The sequence below is a fragment of the Macrobrachium rosenbergii genome, chromosome 1 (assembly GCF_040412425.1).
Source record: "Macrobrachium rosenbergii isolate ZJJX-2024 chromosome 1, ASM4041242v1, whole genome shotgun sequence".
Lineage (NCBI taxonomy): Eukaryota > Metazoa > Arthropoda > Malacostraca > Decapoda > Palaemonidae > Macrobrachium > Macrobrachium rosenbergii.
The window spans coordinates 63,612,951-63,638,577 of NC_089741.1; the positions used below are offsets into that span (position 1 = coordinate 63,612,951).

A 25,627-nucleotide genomic window follows, 5' to 3' on the forward strand; every position below is an offset into this window, starting at 1 on the left:
ATACAGTCTTGATGCCTGTGAATGAAGAAACATATGATACACAATGTGCGACATTTTGTATAAATACGCATAAAGTAAAAATGATTAAAAATGCGTGACCTGGCCGTTTTAGGCGTGACTGTGACCTGAGGTCAGGAAACAATAAACAATAATATGCAGTGAACGAGTACAAATTACAATACAAAACATACAGAACTACAATATGGATACAGTCTTGATGCCTGTGAATGAAGAAACATGTGATACAATGTGCGACATTTGTATAAATACATAAAGTAAAAATGATTAAAATGCGTGACCTGGCACGTTTTAGGCGTGACTAATTGAACTTGAAGAAAATGGGAAGTCACCAAAGAAAACATGCTCAGCGGAGACTTAATTAATGGCGCCGCCGAAACACTACGCTGGCGCCGATGTGGTGACTTTACAGTAACACTTAGTTTGTGCCGACACAATAACGAATTGTTAGACTACCTTTTGCTTTATACTTTGCAGTGGTAATGTTAAGCCCAATACAAATTCTGCAGTAGATAAACATAATCTCTATTTAAGGGTTAGTGCTATATTGTGCTTTTGTTATAAGTTAACAATTTAGTTTAAAATTATGATGACAATATAATTGGCGTGTGTAATTTGTTGAAATTATAAGTGCTTGCTTTGACACTATTCCCACAGAAGGTGGTGTATTTCAAGAACTTTTAATGGTTTGAAATTGATATATGCTTTCAAGGGCACATGACAAACTGGATTTGGTGAAGTTATTGAGTTAAAAAGCTGGTGAGAATAACTTGTTAACTCAAGTTACTTTGAGAAAGCTATTGCAGAAGTGAAACATTTTTGGTAGTTTGTGGCTCGATTGAATTTAAAGTTTGACATTTAAAGTTGAAAATTACGCACCCCTTTGTCTAATGCTAATGCCAAATGGGATCTGTAAAATTTGTACACTTGCTACTGTATAATGGGAAGTTTGTAAATTGTTTTTCTCTGCTTATACTGCAAAAAAAGTGATCTGGTTTTTCATGTTTGTAGTTTATTTGCAAGTTCATGATTTCTGTTTTAAAGTTTATTTTTGTTACTGTGGTCTTGAAGTCTCCTCTTAATTTAATTGGCATTTATTCTAAAAAGAGATGTGTATTTGTATTGGTAACTGAATTGTATTTTGATGGTAAATATTTTCCAGTTATAGTACTGTAAGTACAGTTGATACCTCGGTAAACCTTAGCATCTGGATGGATGGTTCGGGGCTGTAGGGGTTGTAAAACTCAGATTTGGGATATTGAAAGATAACAAGATACTGTAAGTAGTTTTTGATCGGGCGGGGGGGGGCGCATGAGTCCAGGTATCACTCAACCAGGTTTGTAGGATGCATTTCTCTGACAGTTTTAATTTCATACCTAAAGGATCCTTGTTACCCGACAGTTACCAATTGTTAAATTGTTAGGCAGGTGAGTTATGGGTTACCCAAGCAAATGTAACTTAAATGATTTTTAAATTTAAGAACTTGAAAAGGAATTGGTAGTATTCAAGAGTTATCTAGTATTTCTTGTTCTAGTCATACTGCACTTGAATGTAATGTTTAGTTTATATCTTGGAGTCCTGGTTGTGATTAATTTTGGATAGTGACAGTAGTAGTCCTAAATACATCACAATAGCAGTTGTTGCTGGAGCTTGGTGTGGAAGCGGGGCTTTCATCTCAGTACTTGAATAATTTAAGGAAATTGGGCACAAATTTTATAGCTGAAGATTTGCCAATCTTGGATGATAGCATGTGCTATTTTGCTGTTAGACTAGAAGTTGACTGTCCCAGTTTTTGTTTTAAGTGAATCTTTGGGCTAACAAGGATTAGAATCTTGTGTTAAAGGTTATGACTTACAATTGCCAAGGATGCTGAAGGTATTTGATAGCTATCAGGCTCATGATCCTGATGACTGGTATGAGCAAGACAGTTGTAATAACTAGATGTTTGTGGCACACGGTATTTTGCATTGGTAAAATTTTGGGAGTTATAATGCAATATGGGAAAGATAATGTACAAGTCGAATGTATATTTTTTGCTAGTAAGGTGTGTAAATAGAAATTTTAGGTACTATATTTCTTATTGTTGAGACCAGTGTCTGGCATGCTTAATTGACATTGCTAGTAACTTCAGTAGTGCTGGCAAGCTTTAAACTGTCGTTATTCCTACCGCAGACACAAACCCGCGGTCTTCACATAGGTTTACCTCAGCAGCAAGCTGAAACCAGACTATTCTACAATAAGGTTTCTGGTAGTTGAGGGGCAAGAGGTACCCTCACTCCCTCCTTTGCTTAGTTACGCATCCACTTGCCTTGTATAGCCTTCGTCCAAAGCGGACGCATTCCCACACTCCCTTCTGCCCGAATGTTTGGCTTCAATCCTGGTATTTCCTGTTTTGTTGTGCTTTGTTTGATATTGTCTATAACTGATTACTTTCTTGACTTTTTTCAATAAAAACCCAAAAATCATCTATGCCAAAACTCCGTCTTTGCCCCGGTGTGGGAAAGCAGAGGTGTAATTGTTTTCAACCATCGAGGTAGACTCACTCAGTTTGCACAAAATGCTGCAAACGTGTGTTCAAATCCAGGAGGACCTCCCGCCCGTCTTCGGAAGTGTTAAGTATTTTCATTAGAGAGTTAGGTTATGCACACGGAAACACTCAGGTTTGTAAAAACCTTCATTAAGTGAAATATATAGCATTAGTAAGAATCCAAAAATGTTCTGCCTTATTTTCTTACATCAAATAACAAAACAAAACTTAAGGTCATGAAAATATTTTTCAGTCAAAAACACATTTACAGAAAATCGTGAGACACATTCAAGGTGGACTTACACATTATCAACAGGAAGGGTATGTCGGAAATTTTACCTCCACACACAAAGGTATGTCGGAAATTTTACCTCCACACACTAGTTTTGAGTCGAGATGGTAGCTGACTTGCGATAGTCTGGCCTGAAGGGCAAAATCTGCAAACATCTAACAAAAGGTCAAGCAAGATTCTTTTAGTATTTTACAGTTTTATTACAAAATTAGACTGAAAATTTAACATATATTAAGCTAAGTACATCCTTAAGGACCACTTGGTCTGCTACAAGGTGCACAACTCCAACACAAGGAAATTTTGCGACATCGATCCAAGACTACAATTATATATTCACATTACTTCTAGATCATCAAGCAATACCTTGTATAAACTTGACCCCCGTCAAGACACGGATGGCCAAAACAGAGTTTACATTAGCACAGTATTTGAACTGGCTCTTTACTGCAAAGATATGACTTGGCTGGGAAAGAGATGACACGGAATGAGGACGGCTTACCTCTATGTTGTGCCCTCGAGAAAGACGCTTATCGCCTCTCTGCAAGCTTTGTCACTTTGGTTCCCATTCAAAACTTCTGCATTGGATAATTTATCATAAATTACATTTGAATCACTTAAAGGGGAGCCCTTCTATTACTCAAGATATTGCTTACTTTGGCAGTCTGCTTGACACTAATACTTCTCGAGCATATTTAGAAACAAATGAGAAACACTAACTCTCCCACCGGCTCGCATATCCTGAATGTTGTGAAGGATTGTCTGGAAAAAACGGATCCAATTTTCTCACAACATTCTCTACACCAGAAATTCTGGCCAAATGAGACAGCAATAGGAAGGTTAGGCAGGTGAGACTCAAAGATCTGAGGTTCATCGTGGCCTGAGTTCAACTGCAGCACTTCAGTGGAACCCAGCTCAGGACTTGATACACTACTCAAACAGAGTAATCACTCAGTTTTCTGACTCCTAATTTGTGTCGTGCAGAAGGGTTCAGAACATGTACATATTAATATAAATATACAAATGTACCTGTGTACTGCTAGTGTTGGCAGCATGAAGCAGCAGCATTGATGAAACTCATTTCCTATTTCTTCAAATCCTCTAACATCGTTACATCCTCCACAAAGTTCTGTCTTTGGGTTTACATCACACTTCATTATTCCTAACCCATTCCTGCATTCTAAGTCTGTGAGCTATCACTGCCCTTTTCGGTCTCGCTCACTCACTTATAAGAGTAACTGTTTAGCACAATCAGTATATTGTTCTGTCTCACTCTGTGCATGTGGGAGTTCATTACACTATTCTGGTGAGAATCCACACTTCTTGCTCACCTCCCACATTCTGTGCAGTGTCCTCATTCCAGTTCACTACTTCATTCATTCATCAGCTCTCTGTTGCCTTCTTCATGCTCATTGTTGTGGTATACATTCATCTCAAGCGGAATAATGTGCTCCACATCTCGCAGACTTTCTCCTCTGTAGAGCACTTTGACAGATCGTATGACTCCAGGGTCATCGGAGTAAATTGCTACAATTCTACCCAGCAACCAGTAACTGCATTTCTTTGATCAAGTTTTACCAAGGCCACATCTTGGAAGTCATGTCTGTGCTGTAATGAGCTCATGTAGGGTGTTGGTGAGGCGGAAATACTGATGCTGCATCTGCTTCATCAACATGTGATACATATCCTCATATGGGACTACAGGAGGCATTAAATGGAGCATGGATCCTTGAATTAGATGAGGAGTAAGAACTTCATTCTGGCGGCTATCACCCATATACATAGAGGCCTGTTATTCACTACGGCTTCTACCTCTTTGATCATTGTTCGGACCTGTTCTTCGTTGAAGACTGCGTCTGAACGGTACTCCTGGGGTGTGTCTCACAGCCCCTATTAGACATTCAAAAAAAAAAAAAAACTTTACAAGTAGCTCAGAGTCTGAAAGGCCCACTGAATCCTACACTCTGCAGAAACTGTCGAGTGTTGTCTTCGTTGTAGATGTCCTGTAGGACGATACTGGTGTCGTGGAAAGTCTTGTGGTTATCACTGTAGATGCTACAGGATGTCCCATGTGTTGCTGCAAACTTCAGCATCAAAATAAAGGTTGCATCATCGAGGTTGAACAATAATCCAAGTAGATGGCACGGTTGCTCATACAGGTGACTAGCAACACGTAGCCTACTCCCCCTTCCACCTGGAGGGGACCGGTGTGGCCTTGACCTATATTGGTGAATGGACATGACATCAGTGTTCGTACAATGGGGAGAGACAGGGGAGGTGGACAGTGTAGGGGGGCGCTTGAAGGCTTTAATGCAAGCTATGTATCTGCCTACCACCTTTTTTACCAAACATCTGTCCCGGACACCATTCCCGACGAAAAATAGCTATTAGCGAATTCAGGCCACAATGCATGTTTAGCGTATGCTAGTGTCTCGGGTATGAGTCATACCTGAGACACTAGCATGGGACACCGTATGACTGTACTAATTTCCCTTTTGCAGGCAACAAGATTAAATGGTCTCTATTCCCTATAGCATTCTTTATTCTATTTCTGGAGTATATAATGCCATCAATCAAAACTAACCCTAACTGGTTAGCAAAATATTACTGGACACTTTAGATCCCTTTTCCAAATAACTATAACTGAAGGAAAGTAATGCCTTTGTTCCAAATGAACAAGTTTCAAAAATGGTTTAGCATTACTTTTTAAGAATTTCAGCACGTCACTAGTAAACCACCTATATTCGTGTTCTCATGATTCGCGGGATTTTCTGTGGAACATATCTATAAATTATTAAAGAAAAATTCGGCAATTCGCGTACTTTTGTTGCGAAATATTCACCGAGTGTATTTTGATATTTTCATGACTAAATACATTTTTTTATAAAAAAATTTAATAATAATAATAATAATGTAAGATTAAATATGTAACTCAAAGAAACTGGATTTCTCCCCTCCATTCAGGACAGATCCAACCTCATTAAAATGAAGATAGATGCTCAGAATTGATACTATTGAAATATTAAAATTATATTAAAGTACTTTTGAAAATATATTAAAATGCTGTATGTGTTTCAGGATGATAGTATAAGCATTTTTAGAGGGTACGGTACTACTAATTTTCAAATATTAAGTTTGATAAGATTAAATAACATTAAATAAAATAAATTCTCTTAGATGAGAGAATTTTTACGACATGTAATATGTATGTATGTTTCTTTTGTATGATAAATGACTTACCTAATAAGTACTAATTTTCAAATATCAAGATTAGTAATAATAATAATAATAATTTCCATGCATGTGTGTAGTAAATTTAACATTTTAAACATAGTGATTACCAGTCTTTTTATTCTCGACTTGAGAAAGGAGCAGGGGAGGGTATATGTCAATTTACTTGACAATGTGACATATTGGCCTGAGGGGAAGGGGAGTGTTGCCCTTAGAAGTTCAGATTTCAATATTTTGATGTTGTAAGGCGTTATTCTCCTCTCTCTGGAAAAGATACTGTTTGTGTGTGTTCATAGTGTTTTGAAAATGTATAGTAAAGGTATTACATCTTTGGAAGACAAAAAACAAATTCTTTTGTTGTCAGATTAGAGAGAGACTCTCCTCTTTCTTTTGCCCCAGCCAGCCTTGTTTAATATAAGTTGAAGTGGTAACTCTTTCTCACTGCTTTGGCTGGAAGGCTTAGAAGTATGTATGCATATATTTTTAAGAGTACTAATGTTTAAGATGACTTTTGAAATTATATTAATATAATTTCAAAGATTAATACAGTAATAGGATAATAATTTAGGGTATATTTTTGATGTAGGATGATACTTTGAGTATACATTTGGTATTTGAACTTTTAATATAGGCAGTTATAAGCATATTTAGAGGTGGGTAGCAAGTATTTATGGATTTTAACTATTTGTGGGGGGGAGGTGTTCTTGAACGCATCCTTGGTGAATACGGGGTTTTTACTGTATACCCATCAAAACACTGAATTCAACAACTCTCTCCATTATAGGCCAGATATCTGCTGGTTGCATCATGGCTACTTCTGTAGTTCAGATGGCAGCAACAATTAGTTTGTGTGTTAGTCTGGCTTCTTGACGCTTCATCAAGATTTCTGTGGCGGATCAGCGGGACCTTCACAGTGAAGAAACCAGGGTCCTAGGGGCCACAGTTAGCTGGCTGTCATCTCTGTCAAACTAGTCTCTCGTGACAAAATGTCAGCTGGATTGTTTGGTCAGCACATAACTTCAGCATCATCCCACACTCCTGTAGAATAGAGTTAGCCTCTCCTACCCTGTTGGCTATAAATGTATTCCTGTTCTCCTCTTTGCTGTTTATCCAAGCAATAGCAACCTTACTATCAGTCCAAAGTATAACTATATTGACTTTCAACAAATTCTTCAAATTTGTAGCTAACCTAATGCCTAACAACAAGGCTAATAACTCTAATTTAGGTATGGTCAGTAGTAGTTGTTTCCTAGGGGTTACTCTCATTTTACTAGTCAACAGATTAGTTTCTTCCTTACTTCCCCTGACATTGGCAACTGCCCCATATGCCTTACTTGAGGCATCAGTAAAGATATGAACTTCTGACTTCCCTAGCAAAACTCCTCTCTTAAACTTTAACTTAATGCACATTGCGATTCAAGATATTCATAGCCTCTTTCTGTTTTTGTGTCCAGAACATCATCCCATCCTATACCTTCATCCCATAGTTTCTGTAAAAACAGATCATAGTTGTATACCAACAAAGGAAGGATCCCACGTTTCATGGGAATCCAGTTGTCTGAAAACTCCTTTATCCCCTTGAAAGGTTTCAAGCTCATCTGATCACTTTTATCCCATGACATTCCTAGCACAGAAAGCTCAGTAGGTTTCTAGACTCCAACCCATTGATCAAAGGCTAGGGTATTACTCGCCCACCCTCTCAGTGGCATGTTAGCTTCATCCAAAAGTTGTTTAACTGTGACATAATTATCCTACATTTCTTCCTCAGTAGCAAAGGTGGCAATATAATTGTCAACATACAACGACTTTACCAATTCTTCCCTCCCGGCTCCCCGAAGGTGAGTCTGAAGGACTTGTTGAAGGAGATAAGGACAACTTGTAATTCCAAATACCACAACCCTAAAAGCAAAGGTAGCCACTCATGATGGCACCTTGTACCACAGGAATCAAGCATACTTAGTGTCCTGTGGATCAAGGACAACCCAATGGAAGGCTTTGGATATGTCAGCAATCTATGCTCAGGGATTACTCCGAACTTCAACAGTGTCATATAACTCGACCAAACTGGGACCTGGCTATAAGCAATCATTTAAGGAGATTTCTCCATTTGACTTGGAGGAGGCATTAAACACAATCCTAAGGGGATTAGTAGTGCACTCTTTCTTAATGCCAAAATGAGGCATGTAGTAGTCTTCTGTTCTCAAGTTAGCTGGTCCTCTATGAACCCAGCTTCAAGATAAGTCTAAAGGACCTGCTTGTAGGCAGTTTGATAACTAGGATCTCTCTCAAACTTCAATTCAAAGGCATCTTAAGTGCGCAGTGGCATGACGGTAATTAACACTTGGATGTCGTTCGTTGCGGAAGGGGAGACTTTATTTGATAACCCTGATCAGTTTGCACTACACTGTCTTTTACGTTTTGCATGGCTATGTTCTCTGATATGGAAAACTTCTTTGGGACTGATACCAATCATATCAAGTCACCACCATTCATCAACATTTTGGGTCATTTCTACCGTTCGACATACACACACAGCTTTCACTACAGTTGCATCAACTCCCTAGTGCCCACTGAGGGACTCTCCCATATGGAGATACCCCTTGAGTTACAAAAAGACTGACCCCATCACACTTGTCCATACTAACAACAGTGATTAAAATAATCGACACCAATTAGCACCTATACATCTTTCCATATGTCATTACGAACTTCCTTGTCTGCCATCTTATACCCCTGGTTCTGCAAATGCTGTTTTACTTTAACTAAACCCTTGTTGTAGATGGGCATGTTCACATCATCATGCACTATCAATTTAGTCCTTATTACTGTCTCATCTGAATATTACATGAAACCAAATCATATTCCCAACTAATGACTTTAGACCCAAATGGTGTAATATTAAGAGAGTTTCTTTACTACTGGCAACTTTAATTTCTTTGGTGACTGACTGGAAACAAAGCTACATTGACTCCTGGTGTCCAAAAACCACTCAAGTTGGAACCTGGCGGCCCTGGGAACACGATGGTTGACGTGGTTCGTAACAGTGTTGGTGGTAACCCAGAGTCATTAACACAGGGTCTTTCATCCCTGTTTTTCTTATTAACTCTGTGTTAGGAATCACGGGATTTCTACTTTTACTTTGAGTTTTTACTGGTTTAGATGTGACATGACTGGCTCTTAGCATTTGTTACTGAACTACCTGTTAGGTGCATTTGATTGTCTTGAAAGTACTATTATTACAACAAATCAGATTATATCTACCATTACACAATTTGCAATTCTGTCAATTACACTGAATGTTACTATGCCCTTTGCCTAAACATTTAAAGCACCTCTGGGAGTACACTAATTGTAGCTTTCGGTCTTCAGTGGTGGTGCGTTTTGTACAGCCGTCGGCCGAATGCTCACCTAGGCAAAACGGACACATTGTGGCACAATGGGTTCGAAATGCAACTATTTGGTCTTATGGACTCGTCCTCTCCCTTCTGCAACGCATAGTCTTCCATATTTCTAACAAGGAAATCAAGTGCCTTGAAAAACTCGCGTATAAGTGTAATCACATTTTTGTAAGTAATCTACTACTACACGATATACATCACCTTGAGAAGGGCTTCTGATTAATCAAACTCACGATCATTCCCTGCACTATATACCGACCATACACAAACGTTTGATTTGTTCTAACAACACTTGTCAATTCGATGCGGAAATTTTCAAATCCACATGGTTGAACTTTGGAACAAAGATATTGGCGAGTCACCAATGCAAAGTGATTAAAGTTTGCTGCTGGTTACTGTAGTAATGGCCTAACAACCCTAAAGCAAAGTCTTAACAGCTGTTACACTTAAAGCCTTGACTACTCTAAGTGGTTCTTTCTATAGCACACTAAGCAGATACGTTAACTTAGTTACATTATCTAGATCACTATGCCTGTTGACATGAACATCAAACAATTCTTTAAAGGTTGCATATTCGCTAATTTCACCACTAAACACGGGTAAAGGAAGTTTTTTCAGTTTTGGCAATCTAGTCTGTTGCTGCGATACGCTAGCAAGGAATTCAATTCAGGTAAGAAGGGCAATTACTTCATTGCTCCATTGAGCACTTGATGAATTGACAATTCCAAGCTTGATTCAAACTTTACTGTACTGGTCAAACAGATTTCTCAACAGTTGTTTATCGCCTCTAATGTGCTCAACTAGATTTTGGTACACCACCGCAGCTCGTGTTTCCAACAGTTCATGATGCGCCTCAGCCACTCTCATCAGTCAATAGAGCAACCAATGAACTAATTTGCAGGTTATCTGCTACTGATACAGCCATGTCGCTCGTTACATCACTACACATTAAATTACTACAAAAGTTACATTAAGTTAATACAAAACAAGGATACTGACAATGGCCATAGTTTGATTAATTACTCCTGACATTCATACGAGCCCACTTGCCCCTTATCAGTCTCGTCAGATGGTTAATGAAAATCCCTTTTGTGTTCATTGAAGTGAACAGTCTGCTGTCCTACCTAGATGATACGCCTCAGCATTCTTGGGGAGTTGTCTTACTCCTTATTGTGTGCGCTTTGCTCAGTATTTCCTGGCACGAGCATTAAAATTTCTTACTTTGGCATTATACTCTGGAGAGGTAACGTTGAACCGATTCGGTGCAGGATAATCATGCGATTCCGCATTTCAGATAGCAATGGTTGCTGTGATCTCTCGTAACCTCTCTTATGCCCTAGTCTATCCCATGTTGCTTTTGCGGTTTCCACAGCCAAGTTGTTTCCCCCCAAGTAAACTACTACTAGATCATACCTGCAGTTCCGAAAGGGTAATGCAGGGCTTTCAAAGTGCGAAACTAGACCACCAAGTCGTCTAAAGATCTCGATATATTATCTATGCCTTCATTTTCTGGGAGGTGGCCCGGAAGTTGCGAATGGCCAATCAAAGCTACACAAAAAACTATTACTTACTGGGTGTTCCTGACTTTTGCTGATTCAGATTATCCAGTTTGAAGGACCAAATGTCGGGAATTTTACCGCCGACACACTAGTTCTGAGTCGATGTTAGTTGGCTAGCAATAATCTGGCTTGAAGGACAAAATCTGCAAACATCTAACAGAAGGTCCAGCAAAATTCGTTTAGGATTTTATGGTTTTATTACAAAATTAGACTGAAAATTTAACATACATTAAGCTAAAGTACAAACTTAAGGACCACGTGGGCTGCTACAAGGCATACAACTCCAACATAAGGAAACTTTGCGACATCGACCCAAAACTACATTAAATACTTGTTACTTCTAGATCATCAAGCAATACCTTGGATAAACTTGAACTACGTCAAGACGTGGATGACAAAAATAGAGATTGCGTTAGCACACTGTGACCCTGCTCTTTATTGCAAAGATACGGCTTGGCTGGGAAAGTAACGACACGGAATGACGATGGCTTACCTCTGTTATACCCTCAAGAAAGATGCTTATCGCCTCTCTGCAAGCCTCGTCATCACTTTGGTTCCCATTCAAAACATCTACATTAGATAATTTATCATAAATTACGTTTGAATCACTTAAAGAAGAACCCTTCTGTTACTCAAGAGATTGCTTATATTGGCAATCTGCCTGACAGCAATACTCTTACATATTTAGAAGCAAATGAGACCACAAACTTGGCTGCCTGCTTCTCCCTTCTGCTCGCATATCCTGAACGTTTGAAGGGTTGTCGGGAAACTCCTGATCCAATTTTTTCACGATGAGTATTCTCCTCCAAGGATGCCGGGTAGCTCCTTGTCTCTTCCCATGCAACTCTCCACTGCTGCTACCTCTTCTAGGGGAGAGGTTACTCCCCCACGTTCCCATTGCTTCAGCTATGAGTGGTTCGTGTGGGAGGGCGGAGGCTGATCACAATCTCTCGAGGACTTCTTGTTTGGTGGTGGGGGAGGGGGGGAGCAATCCCCCCCCGAGCGAAGGGAAGCAGCACCTACTAAACTCTCTTTTGCAGGTCTTGGAGAGATTGGGTAGACTTTTCAAGAACTTGGGAGCCTCTGGCCCTCCCTAGGTCTTCCCGTGGAGCCATCGGTGCAAGAATTGATTGCTCACCTTAGTGCCTCCAATTTGACCCCTGTCTCTACTTCTCTACTACGTCAGTAACTGGGACTACTGTTTCAGTTATGGGATCCAAGGAAACTACAACTACAGTCACAGTGCCTTTGGTTATGTATCTGGTCCCATTGACATTTACGCTCCCTCCGATGTCTCCTGACGCCAAAGATCTTCTCCTGGACAAGTTGAAGAGGTACAAGCCTGACCAAAAGGGGAGGTTGAAGGAGACCCTGTTCGCCTTCGTCGTCGTCAGTGCCTTAATCTCCTGCCTTTGCTGCCTCCCCTTCTTCCAAGGATCCCGTTAAGAGGACAGACCCGAGGAAGGAAAAGGCTGCTTCTCTCGAAATGTAAGGCCTGTTGGGCCCCCCTCGTGAAATTGAGACTGACTGGCTCTGGCATAGGAAACACTTTTACTCTGATAAGTACCAGAACTATTGAACTTAGGTACTAAATAATCCTTGCAAAAATTAGGTAGGGTTATAAAATATATGCTTGCAAACTTTCACCTTTATGCAATGCTTTGATGAAAAGGTGTTGCTGAAAAACCATTTCACTGGCTCTGAATCCTTTAGTAAGAACATGATTGTGTTTAAAAGTTTGAACTGCATTTGTTTAAGTGATCAGGTGGTGGGGATTGTTATTTTTTGCAGAAATTTGTCTAAAAATTTTAAACATGCTGAAGGATTTGGAAAAATATCATATTCTAGTGTTGTGTGGTGGTGATAAGTTTTCTCCAGTTGAAGTTACGAGAAATATCAACTGGGAAAACAAGGAGAGTAGTACACAAAGTTGAAAAGGTATTTGTTATTTTTGTAATATGCAAATGTCCACATGAAAACAGGATGAATTTTGGAAGGCACTTGAAATGTTCCTGTAATTTGAAAAAATATATTCATCAGCTTGCAGAATGCCAAGTCATCAATTTTCAAGATTACTAGAAATGAGCATAGCTTACCATCTAAAGACATTAAAACAACTTTTGATAGGTTTTAACAAGAGGCCTTGATAGCTATGGGTTTGTTTTTAGTTGAAAATGTAGGATTACAGGTTTATTTCTGAGGTGGTGTTTGAAAGGTCAGGTCATGAAAGGTTTTAACAAGAGGCCTTGATAGCTATGGGTTTGTTTTTAGTTGAAAATGTAGGGTTACAGGTTTATTTCTGAGGTGGTGTTTGAAAGGTCAGGTCATGAAGTTGTTTTATTGGTGGTCTTGGCCTTTGTTCTAACACTGAGGGTCTGGAGCACACAAAGGCTTCAAAGAAACAAATCTTTAAAATTAAGTGTATATTGGATGGGTTTTTATGTTGCAAGGCCAGATCATTAAATTGTTTGAATGTTGGTTTTGGCCCATATGTTCTAACACTGAGGGTCTGGAGAAGACAAAGACTTCAAAGAAACAAAAACATCTTTGTTTAAAGTGTGTATGGGATTGGTGTTATGCTGTAGCTTTAGAGGTCTAGACATTTCCCAAGCTCAGACAAATAGGGAGTTTGTAAAACAGCTGCCAAAACAAATTTAATGAGCTGTTCAGTGTATGTTAAAACGTGGAAAAGGCTCATTAAAAATAGTGACCCCGACTAGGGATCTAAAAAATTTTTTAATGTTGAGAGTTGCTTTCTTTTAGTCCAACCTTGAGGGATATGGCTTTGTCCATCCTTTTTCTCAAGGTTTGTTTTCTTCTATGAAAATGTAAATGAGCTACATATATTTTTCAGTGAAACCGTTGTAATTACCCATCTCACATTTCTTCATTTCTGTATCGAGTATATTTACCACATAATTTAGGTACTTCCAATAGTGTAAGGGTGTGGCGATAACATTTAGGAAATGAGTAAAAATAATTCAACCTTAGTGACTCTAAAAATAATTTTTAGTGGTTCTAAAAATAATTTTTAGTGGTTCTAAAAATAATTTTGCTGCATGCTGCTCGTTTTCTGGGAACATGCTGGAACCCAATTTCTTTTGTGTTCTCTGCACTTAATAGCCATTGTAAAACTGAAAAGTAATGGTTTTGTTAGTGTAAATCAATATTGGGGGAAAAATTACATTTTTACAATATAATAGTTTATATACTTACAAAGTAATTACATGACTATAGTTTCTTCTTCCACGGCGGCTTCATTTTTTAAAAAATTTGCGGGTAACGCTTCAAAGTTTAGTGCAGGTGGACAAAGTAATTACATGACTATAGTTTCTTCTTCCACGGCGGCTTCATTTTTTAAAAAATTTGCGGGTAACGCTTCAAAGTTTAGTGCAGGTGGCTGGTCCCGCCCACTAATGGGAATACCAGGAACTACTTAGCAGACAACCTCATTCTGTTTGTCATATATCCATCAAAGGGGAGGGAGGGGGGGCTCCAATCCTGTAATTACTTGCAAAGTATATATAAAACTTTATTATAAAAATGTCATTTTTATATAAGTAACTTACCAAGTAATTACTGTACATAGCTGATTCCTACATTGACAGGAGGTGGGATACATGGACATACTCTACTCCAAAACATTGTCATGTAATGAATTTGAAATAGAAAAAAGTTGCTAGCACTGAATACAGTGCTTGTAGTTCCTTATTAGGTAAGAGAGCCTGCAGTAGAAAATTGCCTCTGGTTGGTGCTTAACCTGTAGTGGCGCGGCAGTAAAGCTGTGGAGCGCCTCTACCTAAGTGGGAGCCCTGCAGCCAAGGAGCAGTCAGATGGCTAACAGAGCATAATTGGAAGGTTTGCAGTGAAGGAGCTAACTGAAGACTAGCAAAACTTCAAAAGTGCCCTTGCCCTGGGCACAGTACCACAATAAAAAAAAACTGGTAACACTGACACCTGCACTGAAATAAAGACCACACCCCATCCACTGAGAGTGTTGGGTGCTCCAGGCACAGTGTACCCCGGGGCTGTCACAAAACTCGCCACCTTACTAAAAGGTGAAGAGATACAAGAAAATCCTATGCTTCCTTCCACGGCCTGCCCCATAGATGAACATAACCCGACAGTTCTGGGTATTCAAGGTCCACTCAGGAGTAAGAGTTGAGTTTCTGACGCCTTGATTCATCCACCAGAAATTCCAGCTGTAGGAAAAACTTTATTCATTGTCTGCAGAGAAACCCTCTTGTCACTTGATGGCGAGTGCTAATGCAAAAAAGCAAGGGCTGGTCTTGTCTAAAGGAATAGGCTACTGCAGTCTAGGAGTGAGCGAGGGTGGAGAAGAACTAAAGCCTTAAGTGAATGGCTTTCAGCTCTGGCATATATTTGAAGGTTAGTTCCCCAGGAACACATCCCGGAAATTTCCCGGTTCCCCGAGCGGGCTCCCTCTACTAGAACAAGGAGTGAGTAGTAGTCTAAGACTAGCCTCATGATGAGGGACTTCTGAAAGTCTAAATTTGGACTGGTACCACCATAGGTCTGCTGAAAACAGTTTTTGGGAAAAAACAGCTCGAGTCCGGTAAGTGGAGCGAGGACTCGAGAGAAGTCTTATGCCGTAGATGTTGAAGCGTAAATTCCAGCACTGTAAGACCCTGTCTTGTAGGACAGGTCTGAGAGATCTTTCGGAGTCTGTATGTGGACATGAAATGAAGTATCCTACATATCCAGGAACTCCACCCAATTGCCCTGGAGAATGGACTACAGGACTGTTTGGTCTCTGCAAGCGAACAAACTTGTAGAACCTTGTGCAGACTCGTAGACAAGTAAATGGACTACTTGCTGACCCTGCTGATACTTGATAGCCATGGATGCATGGCCATCAGGGCGGGATCGACTTCTTAACGCGAAAATGCCTTGCGTGGACTTGACGACACCTCATACAGACTGACAACATATGCGGAATTGTACTTGGCTAAAATCTAATATCTGGCAATCTTATAGGAACTTGTCAAGTCCATAAGATACACAAAAGCCTGGCCATGGGGTAACAGTGGTCTTGAACAAAACCAGGAGTGACAACTTCTGCTGCAGTCAAACACTGCTTTAAAAGAAAAAAGTCTGTGAAAAAGAATTAGGCGTTCAGCGGCAGGAGCCTAGTATGGCTAGATAGTGCCGAGCACTCTGGAAAATGTGTTGGGCACTCAGGATTCAGTACCAGGAGCTGTGAAGTTGATTCAAACGCTCGGGAACAGGCGCTGCTAGTGAGAGGGTTCATGGTGCTTCTCTTCTGCTTGGAGCCCAAGAAAAGTCTTTCAACAAAAGAATGCTCGGGAGGGAAGATATCGTCATTCCGAAGGAAAATCGGGTCGAGGATTAGATAAATGTTGTCTGAAAGTAGCTGCGAGTCTCTTGGTAGACAGCCGAAGGCTAGGGAAAGAGGGCTGATAGACACTGTTTCTCCCAGTAGAAAAAAAAGCCTCAAAGCTCCCTTCTTGCAATCCCAACGAAGGACTGGAAAACTAAAAAAAATTAACTCGACTATCCTTGTCTGTATAGGACAGAACTAAGAGACCAGCCAAAGCGATGTGTCTCTGTAACACTTGAGTCCATCATCTTAGCTCGTGCTCCTGATGTCAGTCAAGAAAGACCTTACTTCAAAAACTTTACAAGAATTTCAGCCAGGAGGACTAAGTCCATCTCAGCACAGAGGGAGGAAAAGAAAAAAAACTTGTCTTGCTCCCTTAAAACCAAAGTCAGACTCCAACTCCCTGTAGAGGTGCTAGTTTTCTTCAACAAACTCATAAATTCGTACACAAGTCCTTGCCCCCAAAAGGACAGTGCTCTGAGACACTGACATCACAAAGGGAGCGACTCGGCTCGTCTGGAGCTTCTAGGCGAAGGTGGAACAGACACCCAGTGATCAGAGATGAGTGTCAACCACTCGAAGAGCGGAGCTAGGCGTTCAACTGGAAATTGCTCTCACACAAGAGCAACAGTATGTTCTTAAAAAAAGACAAGCGCCGAGCTAGAGAGAGACTAGCGTCAGACCCATGAGAGCTGGTGCTGGGAGCTCTCTTTGTGCTACTGGTTGCTCGGGTGCTATCTGGTGCTCGGGTGTTATCAGGCGCTAGTGGGCGCCGCTATTGGACTTGGACAAAGATGAACACTCGGACACTGCTGGTTCGTTTGATGGCAAATACCGGTCTTCCATAACTCGAAGTTCCGGGGACAAAAGCTCAAAACTGTCCCCAAGTTATAGGAAAGACTGTGGACTACACTCCTGCTCCCCAAGATGTTTACAAGAGAGGTGAAGTGCAAAATCTGACAGTGCCTCTTCAATGGCTGTGATTCACCACTGGATTATCACTACAGATGAGTGCACATACCTGCGGATACCTTTTCAAGGAAGACACTGGACTGCACTCCTGCTACCCGAGATGTTTTACAGGAGAGAGGCAAAGTGCAAAATCATCTGACAGTGCCTTTCCAACAGATAAGATTCACCACTAGAGTATCACTAGGGATGAGTGCACATACCTGTGGACGCCTTTCCAATGGCTGTCTGTTGATACCTATGGACAACAGGCTTGACTGAGGGGCAGCTACCAGGGGAAAATCCCCTTCGGACTCTCAAGGACCGACGGTATGCCTCCTCCCAGGTTTAGGGGAGTCTGACAGGGTCTGGGTTTAGGAGATCCAAAGGAGTCAGATAGCCACCCTCTTCACTACACATCCAGCGAGATGCTTTTCCTGTGGCTGCCTGTCGGCACCTGGGACCTGCCTCCATTGGACTTTCAGTATGATTCCTCCCAGGTTTAGGGGAGTATGATAGTGACTTAGGTCTAGGAGAACCAGGGGACTGGATAATCACCACCTCCACTGCACAACACTTCATTCACAGGGTTAATTTCTGTTAACCCACACACAAAGGCATGGGAAGGAAGCAAGGGAGTTAGGCACGGGAGCAAGTGGAGAAAAATAACAAGGGCCAGTAGTAGGAGAGAAAATTGATGCTGGGAGAGAGTTGGCGGCAGATGAATGGAAGTTGGCGCCAGGAGCTGGGAGCTCTCAGCTGTCGCCAGGCTGTAGTTGGTGCCAGCTAAGAGCTCAAGAGCTGATGAACACTTTGGTTGCTCAGAGCACAGTTCCCATCTGTTGAGCACAGCTACTCAGAAAAGGAAAGTTAAGCTTTACCGACAATAGTTGAAGTACCCAGTGTACTGTACAGACATATCTCGATTCCTATCAAACGTTATTTGACTTGTAGATATTCATTTCATTACTGAAAATATTGGTTAGGTAGCAAATGCAATATTTAAGTTTTATTAGGCTAATCGGTGAAGGTAGTAGCAAACGCAAGGTTTGTTTAATCAGTAAATTACACTACTGGTACTTACTCAATTTGATTGCAAATTTGCCACTGTAGCAAAAAATTATGTACTTCAATCAGATCTTAAAACAAAACAAAATGCCGATCCTGAAAGCTGTCGGCTTGAAGGCTGCCAAAGATCAGCAATAATAATACATCACCGAAATCTGGTCTCCAACTGGCAAATTCAAGAATAAAGCTGCCATCGACACTGGGTGTTTACTAGAGTGCTGGCAGAAACAGAATGAGGTTGTCTGCTATGCAGTTCCTGGTATTCCCGTTAGTGGGTGGGACCAGTCACCTGCACTAAACTTTGAAGCGTTACCTGCAAAATTTTTTAATTTAAGCTGCCATGAAAGAGGAAACTATAGCCATGTTATTACTTGGCAAGTTACTTACATAAAATGTTAATTTTAATTAAAAAATGTTCATTAAAAAAAAAAAAAAAAATGCCACAACCTTAAGTCCATATTTCTTAGCCTAAACCATAGGCCTAGGTATGGTGGGCCCCACTAAAGGGGGCCCAGTGCCGTCATTGTGCCCGACGCAGTGCACTGTAGGCATTACTTAGGTTCTTTGTAGCATCCCTTTGGACCCTAGCTGCGACCTCTTTCATTACTTTACTGTACTTCTGTTCAAATTCTTTATTTCCACCCTTGCCTAACAATTTTGTAGTGCAATTGCAAGGTTTTCATCCTGTTACACCTTTAAAACCTTCTTTACTCTGTTTCCCTTTCAACACAGTCCTCATAGGTCCCAGAGCTTGGCCCCAGGACTAAATTGTGTATATTCCTTCTATCAATACCTGCTGCAAGATTACCCTTCTCTGCTGTAGTGGTTACGTCGTTTGCTTTATGAAAGAAATGGGGGGAGACACTTTTGCAACTGAACTTGATAGCACACTTTTGTAAATCAATATTGGATTTAGAGCCTTGTGTACAGCATATTCCATAATCACCTAACAGCCTCTTATCCAGTCAAATCTTATGACTAATGCACAACAGTACTCAAGAAAATGGAATATCAAATTTAGGCTAAAGGCAGAGCACCGGGACCTATAAGGATCTAGCAAGTGCTAATGAGTTTCAAAAGCTTGGTTCCATACATAAGCACATATGCATTGAACTTGTGCAACAAACATTTGAAACGACTCATAAAAGGTGAAATGAATGACTTATTTTTTTTTTAGTTTGTACAGTAAACAGTAGCTGAAAAGTATATTGGAAAAATGCTAGTGGTATTGTGCTTTGTCACTATGAAAGTGACGTAATTATCATCATGAACAAACATTTTATCAGTGTCAGTCCTGTATAATGCAAGACCACATCAACACAAATCACAGAATTAATAGTTATGTTTAGGGGTTTGTTTGCTATTCAGAAACATAACCACAATATATATCCAGAATAAGGAAGAATAATACACTTGCTGTATGTAGAATATTGCCATATGAAGACAATAGGATTGAGTGGAATGGTTTCATAATATCCTGGTGAATTTTTTTCAAGAGCCAAAATAATTGCATTCCAAGTAGCTTTGATTCTGGAAAATTTAGTTTCAGACTTCTGTGCATTCAAGAATGTGTGTACAACCATTTCTGTCAATTGATACTTCATTTTTTATTTCAGATCTATACAAGCTGAGGAAGTGAAGGGTACTTCAGATCTGTATGAGCTGATAATGAAGGTGACAGAGTTGGTGAACAAGAGAAGTGTGGACATATTGTAACTGAAGGATACAGAAAGATGGAGAAGGACCAGTTTTCAGTTGATACAGAAAGATGGAGAAGGACTAGTTTTCAGTTGATACAGAAAGATGGAGGAGGACCAGTTTTCAGTTGATACAGAAAGATGGAGAAGGACCAGTTAACGTAACTGAAGGAACTGTTGATGCTGAAGCCCGTAAGTGGTGGCCAATGTAGGGGAAGGAATTGTAACCGTTACAAGTTTTGCCAATGAAAAAACTGAACTGGAAGTATTGCATTGCACTTTTCAATCTTCAAGTGCAATATGAAATTGTTGCCTTTTAATGCTAAGAGTGCAAAGGGGGGTGGGGGTGGCAAATACTAACATCAATGCTTGAGGATGGTCATATTTCCCTTAAATCACAGCTAAATCCCTCAGGACAATTTACAGGTACTGTTCAATTGTTACCAAAATTCAAAATAAACCATAAGTGCATCATGCTTTAAAACCTACCTTGTGCTCATTTAGTACTGTATTTTTGTTTTAGGCCATTAAAATAGCTGAAACAACTTTTACTTTTTATTCTTATCTTCAAACGTTGTATCTGTAGTGTGTTACTGTATAAACACTGCTGCTTCCACAAACTGAGATGGGAAAAAAAATATAATGCAATTGATATATATTTGTTGACGTTATGTTTCCCTTCCTGAGCAACGTCACCAGGTACAAAACTGTTTTGATAGTGGGAATCCAAAATCAATTTCTGCCCCATGTTAGAGCTGATAAATAAAATCTACAGTCATTTCTCCTGCAGTCAATCTTGTGTAATGTGACAGGAATGTACATATCCCATCAACTGTAAAATACCATATGTAGAGTCAACTGTGAGGAACAAATTTCTCCATGGACAACAGTAACTTAGAATTCACATGCCACTGACAAGCATGCTTTTCTGTTTGGACAGGTAGGACTGGGCCAAGTTCCTGAAGTTTTCTAGGTAGACGTTGGTTTGATGGGAATTACCTTCGCTGCTGTTGTCTGTATACCCAGGTAAAGATTTCTGACTGGGCGTGAAGTTTTTTTTTCGAATTTATCACAATCTTAAGCCGTGACAAAATTGAAGACAATGGTCCGTCTTGGGCTTTTGCCTGAGAACTTGCCAGGACTACCCAGTTGTCGAGGTATCTATTTCATATTCCCTGAAAATGATCCTAAGTCGAAACTAGGGTGAACACACTGGTTATGACTTGTGTAGGCGCTGAAAGGCCAAAGCAAAGAAACTTCCAGGGATTAATGATGGATTTTTATCTGAAAATACGCATCCTTGAGATCTACATGTTGTGAGCATTAAGTCATGCTCCCTGATGGCTTGAACTGTGCAAGGTGTTACCATTTTGAACAGTCTTCCTGATGAAAAGGTTTTGAGTCGACAGTCTATTTTACCGGTCTCCAAACACCCGATACTTTTGGAACCATTAAGGCACGCTATACAATCCTGGAGATAGGTCCTTCACAATCTCCACGGCTCCTTTTCCCATAATATTCCTCACTTCCTCTTGGAGAGCTAGATATGCTTCAGCAAATCTTGAGAGTAAGTCAATAGGTGAAGCGGAGAGTAGGGGAGGAAACTCGAAGGGGAGTAGATATCCCACCCATAGAACATTATCTACTACCCAGGTTTCTGCCCTGAACTGCTGCCAGACTGCCCAATGGCTCCTGGGCACCTTCTCTATCGTCTGCCTCCCACAACTTTTTATCTATAGAAATAAATTAATAAAATATGCATAGAGCACAAAAGGTTTCTCTGCCTTAGATTACCAGCTACACAGTCCACATATACTGTATAACGTCAGTGACATCTGCTCCCACATACAGATCGATGACTGACGTCTTATCCAACAAACTTCCTGAAAGATGAAAATTTAGATTAGTATAATGAAAAATAATAAAAAGCCAGCTGTTATTCACCTACTTTCAGCACAAAAATCAAGGAACATAAGTTACCTTATAAAAAAAAAATTTGGCTGAGTTTCAGACATGTAGCTTGTGATTCATGTCTTGACCCACCAATTTATTTAAAATTTTCCTTGAGGTGAAAACAGTTTCTTCTGAATTTTTGTTACAAAATACTAAATACTGTAACATCCTCTACTAAGTATAAAATACGTAAGAATATTTCATAATTTAAAAATATTTCATAATTTAGTGTTTTAATTTTACAGTTTTGTAATAAATTTTCTTTCAAAAAACATCACATCACAGAAGGGAATGTTGCTAGCAGAGAGTTCAACTAAACCCAAAGGACATAGAAAATTTTTAAATGAATGTGATGTTGCCACATTCAATTGCAATTAAGAAATTATGCTGTCCAGAGCAAATGCTACATAATTATACCTGATTTCCATTGGATGTGGCATCATCTCATTCATTTAGAGCTTTCTTTCGGGTGCAGTTTGAACTCCTCAGCAGCTCCCCCGTCTTGTTCTGACAGTAACATTTCTCTTCTGGGATGTGATGTTTTCTGCAAAATGAAAAAAAATCAGTGCAAAAACAAACTTACAATAGTAAATTACATATTCTAGAAATTTTGTCTATCTTATAAATTTTAGCTTTTATAGTATGCTACTGGGTATTTTATAACTACTAAAAATTCAGTGGAAACTTTCACCACAACAAGTAAACTTTAAATAATTAACTGGTGGGGCCAGACATGCTATATATAATTTCTACATTTTTACATTTCTGAACTGTTGCAGTCTTTGGCAACTTACTCATTGGTTTGGCCGCAACTTTTTCTATAAGCGATTTTTCTGCAAAATTTAAATCGGTAACAAAAGTAAATTTTGAAATGTTAGCATTTCATTCATCATTGGCTTGTATGATGTGGCACATTTTGTAATATGAATTAAACTATGTGCAGTACAAAAACAGTAATAAATAAAAAAAAACTGGTAGTTATGTAAAATCCCCACTCAGCAGGTTCTCTATGGTGAACCTTCTGTTTTCTACGGTGCCTTCACAGCTGACCCGAGGTCGCACTTACACCACCTTATTATCATTTGTGATTTGTATATTTATTACCTGTTCATTTGCCCTTATACATAGTATATGTCAGTATTTTTTTCCAATCAGCTGTTGTTAATCATCATATTTGTCTAAATGTGCCTGTCCTGTTTGTGTAGATAGTTTGACCTCAGGTCACTTGTAAATTACAGACTGGCGTCTGCGTATACACGACATCCATGCGCGCTTTATAAGTGGATTGCTTTATCAATAAACTAGCAGTACTTGTCTTCTGCTCTCTTTAGCACTCTCACATGGTGACCCGAATTGGTTCCGAAGCCAATAATGGACCCAAACAGCGACTTAGTCTTGGCGATGAACCAGCCGCGCCCTTTGGGACTAACTACCCACGCTCCTGGCACAAAGCATTGAAGGCGTTGCGACCTCGTCAGCAAATCACTGGCATCGTTAGCGGACCCTGCGGCGCTCCCAAGCGTGTTGACGCGATGTTCCTCACACTCAAGTGAGTGCGGAATGAGCGCGATGCAGACATTCCCTCCATGCAAATAACTGTGAATTTCTTGGAGGCAGATGTCTCCCTCACGCAACTCCCTCTCGAGCCGCCATTCACGCCAAAACCTGCGTGCTCCTCCATGCCGGTACCTGCTCCCCGCGTGATGGCCCTCCTGACGGACCAACCGAGGGTGGCCCTCAGCATAAAGCTGTCGCCGTTCACCCATCAGAACCCGGTGTCTTTGCTCTACAGGGTCGAGGGGCAATTCAGGGTGGCAGGCTTGACCGACGAGGTGTTGAAGGCGGACATCGCTATCAATGCCCTACCGGAGGAGATATACAGGAAAGTCGCCCCGTGGGTGATGTCACCCACGAGCCCTGCCACCTTCCAGAAATTAAAGGCCACTCTCGTCGAGACATGCTCCCTGCCGGTCTCTGAGAGGGCCGCCCGCGCCCTAGACCACCGACAGGACACGAACCTCTTGGAGACATGGCATGCCTCCAGGACCACCTCCTCCTCCCCGAGATGGACAGCAGTGGCAGGCACAGAGAGGAGTTGGCTGTGGGGAGATCCTCCTGCGGCCTTCTCCCAGAGGTCCATGGACAGATTACAGGCCCTACCCTGCGGTCGGGGACCTGATAAGGGACGGGCGGCAGCAAGCTGACTCCCACGGGGGCGTGAGCGGGCATCACCCGCACACCCCATCAACTGCCTCCAGCCGAGGACCCCACAGAGTGCATCAACACTGTCGCCAGGAGGCTACCCCACCACCAGAAGAAGAAAAGGCTGGGGCTTTGCTACTACCACCAGAGGTTTGGTATAGATGCCGGAATTACGAGGAGGCCCCCTACCTTTTGCCCATCCAAAAAAGCCCAGGCAGTCCACCTCACAGAGCCGCCATGGCAGCAGCATCAAACACCCAGGAGCCCCTGCCAGTAGGCTTCTCGTCCGTGACACTATCTCGGCAGGATGATGCTGACACGGGGGCAATGCGGTCAGTGTTCTGCACTTCAGAGAGAGTGGCGCCGCCCGGACCTGGCTCGTCCTACCCCTGTCGCCAGGCCCCAGGGTGCCCACAGTCTGTTCTATACTCCCCACCCAGTCGCCTCCCTCCTGAAGGAATTCCTGGAAGTGTTCAAACCTGAGCTTCGTCAGGTTTTTAGGGCCTGCTAAATCATGGGATATATCATCACATCAGACAGGGAGCCCCTGACGCATCTAAAATTCGGAAGCTTCCCAGCCTGGGAGGCCAGAGGGCCTTCCCAAGATGGAGCATATGGGCATATGTAGGAAGTCCCCCCCAGACCATCAGGCTTCCCCCTTCACATGGTGCAGAAAAGCGGACAGCTCCTGGAGACCCTGCGGCGACAGGCGCTCAATCTCACTGACAGAGCCTGACCATTTCGACCAAACATGCAGACCTGACGGCCTCCTTCCACGGGGCCAAAATTTTCAAAACTAGATCTTTAAAATCCTATTTCCCGGGTACCAGTGGCTCAGACGTCCCAGAACCGCCATCGTCGCCCCTTCAGGTCCTCGTCTTTGCCTTCTCCACCTTCAGCCTGAGGCGCAGGGCGACCTTTCAAGACTGATGGACAGCATCCTGGGGACTTGAACTTCTGCGTCTGCTACGCGGAGATATCTAATTTTCCAGGTCCCTGAACACCTTGGCACATCCAGAAGGTCCTGCGGAGAATAACAGCCTCGTCGTCCAGGTTCGACAAATGCACCTTCGGTTTCCCGATGGGTTGAATTCCACCACAAGATACTGGAAGGCATCGCCCAGTTGCATCAAAGGTAGAGGCCGTTGTCGGTTCCCTACCTCTGTCAAAGCCATTAAGAACTCCTTGGGATGGTCTTCTTACAGTTCATCCCGAGTGCTGTAAGCCCCATATTTGACGGAGATCTCAAGGGCCTTCAGACCTTAGTGTGGGGCTGACCAGCAGGCCTTCTCCTGATGAGCCACCCTCTCAGAGCAACAGCTTTGGCCACAGGACCCCAGTGCCCCCTCCAGCTAACAACGGACGCCAGCAACGT

General features: G+C 41.4%; 1 long non-coding RNA gene across 2 annotated transcripts in view; it reads left to right on the forward strand.

The window, feature by feature from the left end:
* LOC136839191 (uncharacterized) overlaps nucleotides 1–20,643 on the forward strand; it is a 36,482-nt gene extending 15,839 nt beyond the window's left edge. For both annotated transcript variants that reach the window (XR_010853246.1, XR_010853251.1), the window contains exon 3: nucleotides 20,017–20,643. This is a non-coding gene — a long non-coding RNA (uncharacterized lncRNA). The remainder of the gene's footprint in view (nucleotides 1–20,016) is intronic.
* The last annotated feature ends 4,984 nt before the right edge of the window (nucleotides 20,644–25,627 follow it).